The sequence below is a fragment of the Triticum dicoccoides genome, chromosome 3A, assembly GCF_002162155.2.
Source record: "Triticum dicoccoides isolate Atlit2015 ecotype Zavitan chromosome 3A, WEW_v2.0, whole genome shotgun sequence".
In the NCBI taxonomy this organism is placed as follows: Eukaryota; Viridiplantae; Streptophyta; class Magnoliopsida; order Poales; family Poaceae; genus Triticum; species Triticum dicoccoides.
Window position 1 is genome coordinate 75,554,793 of NC_041384.1, and position 10,271 is coordinate 75,565,063.

Genomic DNA, 10,271 nt, shown 5'->3' on the forward strand with positions numbered 1-10,271 from the left:
AAGGAAAGGGAAAAAATTAAACAAAAGGAAAAGCATGGGCCAGCCTAGCCATCTATACCCATGCGTGGTGCAGCACGCGGGTTAGGCTGGCCTGTGAAAGCCCATCTAATCTGGCCCATCGCATGGCCGCACCAGGGCAGAGCACACGATGGTGGGAGTTTAGTCCCACCTCGCCTAGCGAGAGGGAGTCGCACCAGCTTATATACCCGGCTGCGAGTCGCCAGTCAAGCTCCTCTCATATGCATGCAGTACATTGCCTAATCATCTGCCCTCTGCCCTGTGGGGCATACCAGCAGCAGAGAAATATGCACCACGGGCCTGCATCCTGGCCCATGAACTGTTGGGTTCCTAGTCGTATGCTGAAGGAAATATGCCCTAGAGGCAATAATAAAGTTATTATTTATTTCCTTATATCATGATAAATGTTTATTATTCATGCTAGAATTGTATTAACCGGAAACTTAGTACATGTGTGAATACATAGACAAATAGAGTGTCACTAGTTTGCCTCTACTTGACTAGCACGTTGAATCAATGATGGTTATGTTTCCTAACCATAGATATGAGTTGTCATTTGATTAACGGGATCACATCATTAGAGAATGATGTGATTGACTTGACCCATTCCATTAGCTTAGCACGATGATCGTTTAGTTTGTTGCTATTGCTTTCTTCATGACTTATACATGTTCCTATGACTATGAGATTATGCAACCCCCGAGTACTAGAGGAACACTTTGTGTGCTACCAAACGTCACAACCTAAATCGGTGATTATAAAGGTGCTCTACAGGTGTCTCTGATGGTACTTGTTAAGTTGGCATAGATCAAGATTAGGATTTGTCACTCCGATTGTTAGAGAGTTATCTCTGGGCCTTCTCGGTAATACACGTCACTATAAGCCTTGCAAGCATTCTGACTAATGAGTTAGTTGCGGGATGATGTATTGCGGAACGAGTAAAGAGACTTGCCGGTAACGAGATTGAACTAGGTATGAGGATACCGACGATCGAATCTCGGGCAAGTAACATACCGATGACAAAGGGAACAACGTATGTTGTTATGCGGTTTGACCAATAAAGATCTTCGTAGAATATGTAGGAACCAATATGAGCATCTAGGTTCTGCTATTGGTTATTGACCGGAGATGAGTCTCGGTCATGTCTACATAGTTCTCGAACCCATACGGTCTGCAAGCTTAACGTTCGGGGACGATCAGTATTATGAGTTTATGTGTTTTGATGTACCGAAGGTAGTTCGGAGTCCCGGATTTGATCACGGACATGACGAGGAGTCTCAAAATGGTGGAGAAATAAAGATCGATATATTGGAAGCCTATGTTTGGACATCGGAATGGTTCCGGATGAGTTCGGGCATTTTCCGGAGTACCGGGAGGTTACCGGAACCCCCCGGGGAGTATATGGGCCTTATTGGGCCTTAGCGTAATAGAGGAGGGGAATGGAAAAGGTGGGAGGCGCGCACCCTATCCCAATCCGAATTGTGTAGCGGCCGCCCCCCCTCCCCCTTTCCTTCCTTCTCTCCTCCCCTTCCTTCTCTCCGACTCCTACTACTTGGAAGGGGGGCATCCTACTCCCGCTGGGAGTAGGACTCACCTAGGGCGCACCACAGAGGGCCGGCCCTCCCCCCTCCTTCACTCCTTTATATACGGGGGAGGGGGCACCCCATATACCGAGCTGAACATGTGCAGATTGCGGAGGTGCTATACCTTCGGTGCTAGGATCGGTCGGATCGTGAAGACGTTTGACTACATCAACCGTGTTGTCATAACGCTTTCGCTTACGGTCTACGAGGGTACGTGGACAATACTCTTCCCCTCTCGTTGCTATGCATCACCTAGATAGATCTTGCGTGTGCATAGGATTTTTTTAGAAATTACTGCGTTCCCAACAGTGACATCCGAGCCAGGTCTATGCGTAGATGTTATATGCACGAGTAGAACACAAAGGAGTTGTGGGCTGAGTATATACATATTACTTGCCGTCACTAGTTGATTCTTGATTCAGCGGAATTGTTGGATGGAGCGGCTCAGACCGACATTACGCGTATGCTTACGCGAGACTAGTTCTACCGACGTGCTTCGCACACAGGTGGCTAATGGGTGTTAGTTTCTCCAACTTTAGTTGAATCGGATTCAATGAACAGGTTCTTTCTGAAGATCAAAAAGTAATCACTATACCACGTTGTGTTTTTTGTTGTGTAGGTAAGAACGGTTCATTTTTGCCTCCCTTCATTTGTTCTAGCTTAATGTTTTTTGTTGCTGTGTTCATTCTTTTCTTCCATGGAAGAGTAATTCATTTCCTTTTTACTTTTGGATTTTTTTATTTGATTTGGCATTATTCAACACAAAAAAAATAAAATTTCAACAAATTCTTTTTTTGCCTGAGAATCACCCTCGGCTATCGTGCCATCCGGTGTGGGATCCCGCGCTCGAGACAACGACAGATCCAGCTGACACATGGGCGACACACCCCCTGGGGACCGCCTGCCGGCGTCATCAATGCGTAGCGGACCAGGCGCTAGAGACCCAGTCGACAAGCACCAGTTGGCGCGGGGGGATGCGCCAGGTTCGCTCCCGCCCGACTGCTCGGTGGAGACAGCCCGTGTGTCGGACGCAGACGGGCCACTCGTGGATCCTGCGCTGGGTGGAGTAGGCGGATCCACCTGGGATCCCATGCGTATGATTGCCGCTGGATCTCCCGGGATCAGCGTCCGCAGGTGGATCTTCCTCGTGTCTTGCGCCAGACTCCCTTGGCGTTATGCGTTGCTTGAAATCATGATGCATAGATTTTTTTGCTGCATTTTTGTTACCCTTTTCCTTTTCTGCATCATGAAGATCAGTATCAGTAGCACCATCAATTACATGATCAACAACTCTTTTGGCCCCTTGATCAGTAGGATTTAGGAGCTCCGGTGGAAGCAAAAGAATTTCAGTGCTTAGTCGAGAACCCGCATTAGGATGCAGGTCAGAGAAGGGAAAACTGCTTCGAATGTCATATAATTTATTAGTTAATATAATATACTTAGGCCTTACACAATTAACTGCCCAAAATGCAGATAGGACTTGACCATTCAGTTCAACAATAAACCACAAAACATACTTAAAATTCATCACAAATCTCCTTCAGCTTCTTGATCTTATCAACGTACCCGTGTTTCTGTTTGAGAAAATCTGCACTAATATACTCAAGTTTTTTCTTCTCTTGCTTCAGTTGGTCCCTCTCTCTCATCACTTGGTCTCTCTCTAGCACCACCCGGGCCCGGTCTTTCTTAGACTTTGCCCTCCGGACCTGATGTAGATTGGCACAACCATGGTCTGCCATCTTATTCTTCTCCAGCTCCTCGTTGAGATTGCTAAGTGACAATCTTGCGTTGCCCAACTGTGTGAGAGCATCCTCCTCTTTGAGATCTCTAAGTGACAATCTTGCGTTGCCCAACTGCGTGAGAGCATCCTCCTTATCATCCACCATTTAAGCAAAGTCCATTTTGAAAAATCTCAGCTCTTCCTCTGTCCTCCTCTTTTCTCCAATTAACTTGAAATTTTCTTCAGCATTCTTAACATTCTGTCTCAGCTTCTTGTCATACATGCTCCACAGTTCTCTGAGGCGGAACTTTGTATCCATAGACCACTCCGGGTCTACCCATTCCACATAGTTACATTTCACTTATTCCTACATTATGAAAAAATATGGTCTCAATCATATATGCACAAATGCACTACAATTACAAGCAATGCACTACAAATATGTTCTCAATCATATAAACAAAAAATGTAGCATGCAATGATATACATATATATATATATGGATCAATTAACTACAAGTATATGCTATTATGGGCTAAAACAAACATTAGACCGTAAAAAAGACAACATAAATACAGACTTTGTAAATGCATAAATTAATTGAAATTGTATGTAATTATGGGAAGAACAATGGATTACCGCGAAGTAAATCGAGCACGAGCTAATGTAAACATATATTTACAGTATGGAACAACATACCTTCTGACCACAAGCAAGAAAACGTCTGCTAGTGTCCAAGGAATCAAAAGCAACTAGCCTGACGCAAGGTTCTCGATGCAGACAATGAGAAGACAGATCGTGGGCAATGCCACTCCATTCATAGCAAGGGATAATCGTAGGAAGCTAAAAGAAATAATAGAGATAATGCACAAATCAACGCCTTGCGTTAAATACCGGTAATGAAGAACCCTAACCCTAAGCCTAGCACTATCTGGAGATTATATAGTAGGAGCGTACCTACAGGCTAGTCACAGATTCGCCGTCCGAAGAAGAGTTCGAGTCATCGCTCCATGAAACCATGGCGTAACGCAACCGATGGCAAGATGTGGATCGGTGGCGGCGGCGGCGGTCGCAGTGGATAGACAGAATGCGCGTGGAGATCGTGAGGGAAGAACCACCCCGACCAGGTGGCCAGCGCGGCCCATTTAAACGAGTTGTAATAAAAATAAAAATTGTTAAATGGGCTTGGCAACGGGAGCGATCGTGTGTCGCGCCATCTAACGGCATCCTTCGCCCCCCTCCACATCATCTCGACAAGCGGCCCGAGTTACACAACATGCCATAAAATGGTGGGTTTATCTTTTCTTTATGCGGGGAAAATGGTGGTTTTTTCAGTACCAAGTCTATACTCTATACCCAAGTGAGCTGGTATTTTCTGTATCTAAATGGTGGTGAACCAGAGGAGTGGAAAAAAATTATTTATTACCACACATAATTACATCTTCTATATCTAAACTACTAGCCCCCACTAACCTATTTCTCTTAACATGCAAGTTTGCCACCTCATCATTCAACATGCATGGAGAAAGGTCCACCACAACATGCAAACAAAAGATTCCCCCAACAACATATGCATGTTCCACGTAACCATTTTTCTATGAATATATTGCAAAACATTCCCACAACAACGTGCGGGGTATCGTCTAGTTTTCTAATATAATATAACTCGAGTGGACAACACAAAAGATGCCATCATTATAATGGCTCAAATGCTATCCATTTCCCATGATTTAAGTCCCTAGTGACTGCCTCCTATTTAGTCCATATATGCTACAAGCGCTATCTCAAGGTCCTGGCCTCTTGCAAGAGTATATATCATGTATGCAGTAACACATTGTAGACACCTCACTATTAGATCACTGGATTCATCCGTACATAACTCTAGCAAGTGTTCTACTCTTCTTCACTCACCCCGCTTCTGCACATGATAACAGGAAAAGTTAATGAATGACAAGTTAAAAACAATTATAACCTACAATGCGTACAAAAACTTACTTCTTATTTAGTTTGCATTTCTTGCTGCGTTTAGTGTGCCCTAGCAATTTGCATGCGCCCCACCTGATTCTGATCTCGTCATACGAAAGTGACCTACCATTTTTCGACATAGGGCGGTTCTCATCTACCTTAGCTGCACCTTCCGTTGATACTTTAATAGGATCTTGAACTTCAACTATGTTGCCTTCACCATCGTCTACATATTCAATTGCACACCTACTGAGATCAGCCGTTTTCTTACTCAAATTTTCCTCTAGCTGATCATACTCATGGTTCTTAGCTATCACGACCTTCAAACTCTCATTTAACTGACCCCACAAAGTTGGGTGTTTGCAAGCCTCATGCATAGCTTCTGAAGCCAACACACTGACCTGGCTATATTTCATTCTTTCAGCTGCCCTAGTCCATCCAAATCCCAACAGATCGCTTGTCGCGCCTCACGGGCAGTCCCAACCTTGCGTATTTTGTGAACCGCACAAGAACTGAACACTTTGGTATTTCATATATATTCAAGTACTTCAGTACATGGAACATGTGCTTGCAAGGTAGACCCTTTCGAATCATTCTTCTGCAGCTGCACCTTATAGTTTCTGCGGAATTTACTCATGTATATCCACCCAAAAACGGCTCTTCCGGTTTTTCTTCCAGGCCACGATGTACTGCTGTGATATGTCTCCGAGCTTTATTTCTACAATCTCCATGCCGCCAATTTTCCTAAGATCATCTTGGAACATATAGAAGTTTGCTGGAGTGAAGACGTGAGAAGCAGCTATCTCAAGTTCCCTCGAGCTAGTAACTGGCATCGGTAAACTCTATGAGTCCGTGCAGTCATCTCACGCCTCATTCTCACGGATACGTACAACGGTGTTCTCATAGTGCAAAATCATATCCACCAGGGTCATTTCACCATCTAAGTGGAGGTGAATGCATGAGTTTATACTTTCACTCCTCTGGTGGCTTTTCATGCCAGACCAGAACCCCTCTGTCAGATAAGCTGCGACCCACAGTCTCCTCTTCTTATACATCCGTCTCAACCATGTTACTCTTTTTTCGACTGCCATCTTCTTTTGGAAAACACGTGCCATGTCTTGTCAAACGTGGCCGTGGACGTGTTGTAGTACATAAGAGTTCGGAACTCCTTCAAGGACTTGTGACTGAGGTGAATCTTCATATTTTTTTCTATATGTCACGTACATATATGGTGCCACATGTCTGGCAAGACTTGGCGAATTGCCTTGATCATCACAGCGTCGGCATCCGTGATAGCACTCTTCGGCATCTTTTGACACATGGACCTCAAAAATGTCTGCAGCAGCCACACATATGTCTCGTTGGTCTTGTCCGAAACTATGGCACAAGCAAAAACAATGGTCTTCCGGTGATTGTTAAGGCCAACAAAAGGTATGAATGGCATACCATACCGGTTCATCTTGTATGTGCTATCAAATACAAGCACATCACCGAAGTCCTCATAGTCATGACGATACTGGGAGTCACACCAGAACATCCTATTCATATGTCCTTTATTATCTAGCTTGTACTCGAAAAAGAAGCTAGGATCCCTCTGTTTCCAACTAGCTATGATGCCTATGGCTGTGGCAGCATCACCTTCTGAAAGTAGCTTCCTCTTCTCCCTGGCGCAAAGGTTATATATTTTACACCTGGTAAAACCAATACCGTCATACCATACATGTTTGCTGATGAAGGAATCCATCATGTCGTGAATTCTAATCCCTGCAGCTCCCATGGACATTATCTCAGCTTTCTGGCACTCTTTGATTTTCTGTGTGACCAAAGAAAAGGTACCTCATCCGGTCCTGCCAAGATATGGCTATGCTTGTCCTCAAAACTATCAACATACCAAAGCCCATGCTTTTGGTCAAGCTTCACGGTCAGGTGCGCTTCGCAGTGGCAGCGTGTCTCGGGTCTGAGCCTACGGTTGTGTCCTTCCTAAGTTAGCAACCTGCTGTCATGTTTTCCTTGTCTGGAACAAACAAACCGCCTATAATGCATATGATGTGACTCGGTTTTGCTATACCTCACATTATTCTTTCTAATGCTGAAACCATTATCTCTAGCATAGCTGTTGTAGAAATCATATGCAGCATCGTGAGACATAGAAGTCATTTGTATTATCTGCATGAACATCTCCCTCTTATCATCTGCACTGGCAGTATCTTGGACATTCTTTTCCCCCTCATCTTCTGTGACCTACACAATCATAACATAGCCATGAAAACAACTTTCTATGGTATAACATTACTTCCATACAACATTGATTACATACGTACCTCACTCATCATGACCGACGACTGCGACTCCCCAGAATCAGGTGCACCTAATGATTAGTCATCAAGGCCTGTCTCCGCGTCGGATTCACCATAATAGTCGTACGCATTATGACATTCAGAAATGAGCTGGAAAATATAACACAAATACATAAGTACTTATCATATAATATTCCAGGATAAATTCAATTTGCATGCCAATAAATAATTCCACTTCCATACCTGACTAATGTAATCTTCATTCGAGATCTCTGAGTTGTTTTTCTGACCATCATCATGCTCATTGTTTTCCTGGCCATCATCATGCTCATCCATCTATAAATTTTCAACACAAAAATATAATCTTGTCGGATGCCACCAAAAAATTACAACATGATAATGCCACTCACATTAAGATCTTCCAATTCGCCCCCATTCTCTGACATATCTCCACGATCTGAATTTTCATCATCTAGCCAATCTTCTATCCAGTCTTTCATCAGTTCTCCAAACTCCATGTCATACATCATATCAGTTAACTCATCGTCTGCCATTTCCTACAACAAATAATATGTATCATTACTTGTGCAAACATTATCAGTTAACTAGCACATGATCACGGATGTTAAGTAAACTACCCCAACCGGAGAGCGCCCCAATAGAGGGCATTCAGATCGTGCACACAACCGACGCCAACGACCTCTGACCACCCATGGATCCTCCCCCTCTCCACACCGGTCATCGGCGTTAAGGTACGTCAACCCTAGTAAGGAAGATGCCCACGACACCAGTGGGTGATCACTTTGGATCACGAGAAGTAGCGCTACCCGTGATAACATGTGCCGCCGGATACCTAGCGCACGGCACCAGTCGTGATCACTTTGGATCGCCGGATACCTAGGTAAGTGTAACACCCACGATGCGGCTATATCTCCCATGTGTCGGAGCACGACTTAGAGGCATAGCCTCATAGTAGGCATGTCGCAAGAGGGGTAATATTTACACATCCCATGTACTGAATAAGAAAGGGATAAAGAGTTGGCTTACAAATGCCACTTCACACAATACATAAATATAGCACTACATCATCCAGAATACAATCAAGGTCCGACTACGGAACCAAATAAAGAAAGAAAACCCCTAATGCTAGATCCCCGATCGCCCCGACTGGGCTCCACTACTGATCAACTGGAAACGAAACAACACAATCAAACACGATCTTCATCGAGCTCCTCCTTGAGCTCGGTTGCGTCACCTGCACGGTTGTCATCGGCACCTGCAACTGTTTGAAGTAATCTGTGAGTCACAGGGACTCAGCAATCTCACACCCTTGCGATCAAGACTATTTAAGCTTATGGGTAGCATAGGGTAGTGAGGTGGAGCTGCAGCAAGCACTAGCATATATGGTGGCTAACATACGCAAATGAGAGCGAGAAGAGAAGCAAAGAGCAGTCGTGAACTAGAAGTGATCAAGAGGTGATCCTGAAACTACTTACGTTCAAGCATAACACAAGAACCGTGGTCACTTCCCGGACTCCGCCGGAAAGAGACCATCACGGCTACACACGCGGTTGATGCATTTTAATTAAGTCAAGTGTCAAGTTCTCTACAACCGGACATTCACAAATTCCCATCTGCCCATAACCGCGGGCACGACTTTCGAGAGTTCAAAACCCTGCAGGGGTGTCCCAACTTAGCCCATCACAAGCTCTCACAGTCAACAAAGGATATTCCTTCTCCCAGGAAGACCCGATCAGACTCGGAATCTCGGTTGCAAGACATTTCGACAATGGTAAAACAAGACCAGCAAGACCACCCGATGCGCCGACATCCTGATAGGAGTTGCACATATCTCATTCTCAGAGCAACACTGGATGAACACTACGTACAACTAAAACTAGCCCTTAGGTTTCCCCAAGGAGGCGCCGCAAGTGGCTCTGGTTCGGACCAACACTTAGACAAGCACTGGCCCGGGGGTTAAAATAAAGATGACTCTTGAGTCTGCAGAACCCAAGGGAAGGTGATAGGTTGTTAGTGCAAATGTAAAACCAAGGTTGGGCCTTGCTGGAGGAGTTGTATTCAAAGCGAACTGTCAAGGGGTTCCCATAACACCCAACCTCGTAAGGAATGCAAAATCAAGGAACATAACACCGGTATGACGGAAACTAGGGCGGCAAGAGTGGAAGAAAGCACCAGGCATAAGGTCGAGCCTTCCACCCTTTACCAAGTATATAGGTGCATTACTTAAACAAGATATAATAATGATATCCCAACAATATCCATGTTCCAACATGGAACAAACTTCATCTTCACCTGCAACTAACAACGCTATAAGAGGGGCTGAGCAAAGCGGTAACATAGCCAAACAACGGTTTGCTAGGACAAGGTGGGTTAGAGGCTTGACATGGCAATATGGGAGGCATGATATAGCAAGTGGTAGGTATCGCGGCATAGCAAAAGAGTGAGCAACTAGCAAGCAAAGATAGAAGTGATTTCGAGGCTATGGTCATCTTGCCTGCAAAGTTCTCCGAGTTGACGTAAGCTTGATCCTCGTAAGCATACTCAATGGGTTCCTCGATCAAGAACTTGTCTCCCGGCTCTACCCAAGGCAAGAACACAAGCGAAGGAAAACAACAATCAACCACGGTGCAATGCGCAAGCAACATGATGCAAAACATGGCATGATAT

General features: G+C 44.7%; 1 pseudogene; it reads right to left on the bottom strand.

Annotated features, from left to right (window-relative positions):
* LOC119271255 overlaps window positions 1-8,137 on the bottom strand; it is a 76,322-nt pseudogene extending 68,185 nt beyond the window's left edge.
* Window positions 8,138-10,271: the final 2,134 nt, after the last annotated feature.